Source organism: Gekko japonicus, unplaced genomic scaffold (genome assembly GCF_001447785.1).
Source record: "Gekko japonicus isolate JY-2015 unplaced genomic scaffold, Gekko_japonicus_V1.1 scaffold112, whole genome shotgun sequence".
Taxonomy (NCBI): domain Eukaryota; kingdom Metazoa; phylum Chordata; class Lepidosauria; order Squamata; family Gekkonidae; genus Gekko; species Gekko japonicus.
This window is the reverse complement of record NW_015166422.1, coordinates 1,184,047-1,188,546: the sequence shown is the minus strand read 5'-3', so window position 1 is coordinate 1,188,546 and position 4,500 is coordinate 1,184,047. Positions and strand designations below refer to the sequence as shown.

The following is a 4,500-nucleotide window of genomic DNA, read 5'->3' as shown; positions in this document are numbered from 1 at the left end:
TGAGATTGTATCCCAGTACTGCCTTTTGCACTCTCTTGTTGACTATAAAGGCCACACCATTTTTTCTACGAGATTCCTGGCCACAGTAGTAGATATAATGGTCTTCTGAGTTAAATTCGCCCATTCCTGTCCACTTTAGTTCACTGATTCCTAGGATATCGATGTTCAGTCTTGCCATCTCATTTTTGACCATGTCAAGCTTTCCTTGATTCATAGATCTTACATTCCAGGTTCCTATGCAGTATTGTTCTTTGCAGCATCGGACTTTCCTTTCTCCATCTAATGTTTTTACTGACTGGATTGAGCTTCTCCATCTTTGACTGCAAATTATATAGTCAATCTGATTTCAGTGTTGCCCATCTGGTGATGTCCATGTGTAGAGTCGCCTCTTAGGTTGTTGGAAAAGGGTGTTCACTATGACCAGTGTGTTCTCTTGACAAAACTCTGTTAACCTTTGCCCTGCTTCATTTTGCTTTCCAAGGCCAAACTTGTCTGTTATTCTGGTTACCTTTTGACTTCCTACTTTAGCATTCCAGTCCCCTAAGATTTCTCCTTACCTCTCCCTATAGGATGGGGGTTTTATAGGACTGGATTTCCCAGTTTGGGGACTTGAAGAGATGGATTATTTATTTATTATTTATTTATTGAATTTCTGAATCACTCAATCCCTGAGTACGCAAGGCTCTGGGTGACTTACAACAAGTTAAAAACATACAAAAATACACATTAAAATCAGCAGATCAATTATTCCTAATTTGATAATCTCCAGATGGCATCTGTGATTTAGTCTAAAACCTACTCTGGACTGTTCTCTCTCATGGGCAGGTTAAGGAGGTGGCCAAAGCGGGCAGAATGGGAGAGAAGAGAGAAATGCCCTTTCTCTGGTTGGGAAAAATAATGCGCAGACTCGAGGCCGACTGCAGCTAAAAACAGTGCAGGAAGGGCAGCAAAATATGGACAATCACTAATTACTCCATGATAACTGTAAAAAAAAAGTAGAGAACAACACACCAGAAAAACACATAATGCCAGCATCAGTTACATTCAAGTCCCGTAGCACCTAGGAAACCAGCAAGATTTTCAAGCTCTAATCTTTTGAGATTCAAAGCTCCATTCGTCAGATATGAACAGGAATGGAGATCTCTTGATCTCCCAGTCAGAAGGTGGGAGGGATGTTGTAACGAATGCTTGTAAAAGGATGCAGGAGTTACAAGAATTGGAGAACAATGCAGGGAGATAGAATATTAACTACAACCATGTAAATAAAGCTGGATAACAAAATTAGAAAACAATACAATAAACACAGCTTAGTGTATACAATGAAGTCAATTCCACCGACAGTAACTACACACGTATTTAGTTGTGTGAATCCCAAAGATGAAGAATTCAGCCCCACAGGGAAATTACTCCATAATACCAGGCTTTCCTTGGTCTTTCAATGCTGCACGTGACTTGAGGCAGAATGAATTGGGAATCTCTCCCCCCCCCCCCCCCCCCCCCCTGTCGCATTATCTGGGATTACTTCCAAGTATGCAGAAATCTGCCTCTTGCTTGTTGGTGGCCCTGTTTTCATGCCAAAGTAATCAAGCACTGGGCCACCTACCTCAGTATTCAAGGGAATGTGGTATGTGATATTATGTGACATCATGCAGGGCTCTTTAACGTATGAAAATGAAACAGAATCTAAGAATGGGGCACTAACACTGGCCGATTTTTCATTTATACATAGCGATCCTTCCTGTGCCTAGTAAATAAGTAAATAAATTTTAAAAATGGAGCTTTGGAGCAGGACATCAAAGGGTTTTCCATTCCCAATCCAGATGAAGTGACGAGTCATGACTGAAGTCCCTTGACCTTCAAGGCAGCACAGTTATGTGCATGTTGCACAGACAGATAAAAGATGGATACATGGGTGAAGAGAGAAATACCATTGTGGAGATAGGTAGAAGAGTAAGTGGATGGTTGGATTAGATAAATAAATTAATAGATAGGCAGTTGGTTTTGTGCCCTGACCTAGATCTCATCAGATCTCGGAAGCTAAGCAGGGTTGGCCCTAGTTAGTATTTGGATGGGAGACCACCAAGGAAATCCAGGGTTGCTATGCAGAGGCAGGCAGTGGCCAAACCACCTCTGGACGTCTCTTGCCTTGAAACCCCCACCAGGGGTCACCACATGTCAGTTGTGACTCCAAGTTCTTCTGGGGTGTTTTACCCAAACCCAAGAAAGCATGCACATATCTCACACTGGATTCAGTGAGGCTTACTCATAAGTAAGCATCCATGGAAATGCAGCCATAATCATGACTAAATTTAGCTTGATTGGGGCCAACATCGCTTTTCCTTCATAAGGGTATAATAAGGGAAATGCATTTAAAAAAACAAAAACAAAAAGCTGTTGAAAGCATTAGGAATATTCCATTGCTCTGTTTCGGGTTACACCAAAAATGTAAAACACACTCTGGCTGCACAGTTTGCCTCCACTTTCAATTCCTTTTGTTCACATGCTTCTTTGCCCCAATTCTCCATTATTGCGTGTGTCAGAAGAGTAAAATATAAAACGATCCACAAGTCAGATGCCATTTTAAGTGCAGCTGGAAGAACGAAGAGCCGCATGCAATGCCCTGAATTCCTAAAAGAAAGGGTAGGATAAAGATGGGACAGATGGATAGAGAGATAAATGTGTGGTTGGCTACTTGGATGGGCAGAATGATGGATGGGTGGATGGAAGGAGGAAATATGAATTGATAAGTGGGAATGGATAAGTGGGCAGGTAGATACATATATTCAGCTTTGGAACGGAGATGAGCACCGCAACTCTAGAGTCGGATTCGACTGGCTTTCGAGCAAGGGAACCTTTACCTTTACCTTTAGATATACATATGTATGATTTTATAGATAATATATTATAGATGTGTTGGTGGACAGTTGGAAGGCTAGATGGGAGTGGGAGGAAACAGATAATCAGATAAGACAGATGGGCAGACAGTTGTGTGTATGTGGTGTTTTACCAAAGACCAAGAGTGCTTTGGGGAGGGGCTGTGGTTCAGTGGAAGAGTGTCTGCTTTGTGTGCAGAAGGTCCCAGGTTCAATCCCTGGCTTTGCCAGCTAAAAGAATCAGGTGGTGGTAAGTGGTGTGAAAGACCTCTAATCAAGACACTGGAGAGCTGCTGCCAGGCTGAGTAGACAATACAGACCTTGATGGACCAATGGTCTGTTTCAATACAAGGCAGCTTCATTGGTATCACGTGTAAGAGGGAACAAGCACATCAGTAAAACACCACACAATCTTTGATACGATCATACCCGCAATCACATCTAAATCACTTTTCAGCCCTGTTTTATTAATGTGCTCAGATTCTTCGGTAACATTAATGGGATGGCAAGAAGCAAACGAAGCAAAGGAGTCAGATGCTGCTGAAACCTGGGTGGTTTCGAAGTTCTGTGTTAGGAATTCTCCTTTTGAAACCAGAATTAATGAGGACCAGAATGCAGTGCAGAGCAAAATCCGCAAACAATAAAAGACCAGAACAGTGGAAATCTGTTCCTCTCTATAACATAGAATATTATCCTCCGCAAAGGATGAACTGATACATTAAAGGCCACCATTGAATGCCTGGAGAGACAATATGGCTGGTGTAAAGATAAAAGTTGGCCATCTATGGCCTGGAGGAAACTGTACGTGGTTATGCGTTCTTCAGTAATGGTGGAGAACAGCTTTCCCCCCCATATATGGCCCTTCAGTCTACTTATCTTGCTCTAGAAACCTGACACATCTGTTCTGAGACCGTGACTGATCTGCCATTCCAGGATTAGGGGTGGTGGAGAAGAAGGGAGGGCAGGCATGTTGGAACACACCATCACTAGGCCCAATGAAGTCTGCCATGCCTGCTTTATTTTAATTTTCACATCATTTTTGGATGGTTGCCAATTAGCCCCGAGACTGCCATTTAATTTCAGCTAGGTATTGCTTTTGGCCACTCAGTTGTGACTTGGTAGCAGCAGGGCTGTCATCAGCATACCCTAAGGCAGAGAGCCAGCGTGGTGTAGCGATTAAGAGCAACCGACTGTAATGTGGAGAATGGGGTTCAGTTCTGCCCTCCTCCATACGAATCCAGCTGGGTGACCTTGGGTCAGTCACAGCTCTTTCAGAGCTCTCTCAGTCAAAAAAATAAGTCTAGCTCACCACCTAGTGGTGCATAACATTAAAAGGCTAAAACGTAAGGTTGCCGGACAATCTTCAGATCTCCTGGCTATACTACACACAGTGCCATATGATAATTAATTAACCCTAAGGCAGAGCAGCTGTCAGGGGTTTTGGTGGGGCCCTTTGCCACAAAGCTCCACAGCCATATGCTGCCAGGCAAGGACCTGCAGGTGGTATAAAATGGAACTTCTGATGGGCACTGTGGTGGTATTTCTATTAGGGTTTCTGTCCCCCTGATGGGGGTGGGTTTTCCCCAATTTTGGGGGCCCCAATCTGCCACTGGCCAGCTGGCTGGCG

At 43.4% G+C, this 4,500-nt stretch overlaps 1 non-coding gene across 1 annotated transcript; it reads left to right on the top strand.

The window, feature by feature from the left end:
* Window positions 1-3,031: 3,031 nt before the first annotated feature.
* TRNAT-UGU lies at window positions 3,032-3,103 on the top strand. Its single transcript has one exon. It is a non-coding gene; the product is annotated as a tRNA-Thr (tRNA).
* Window positions 3,104-4,500: the final 1,397 nt, after the last annotated feature.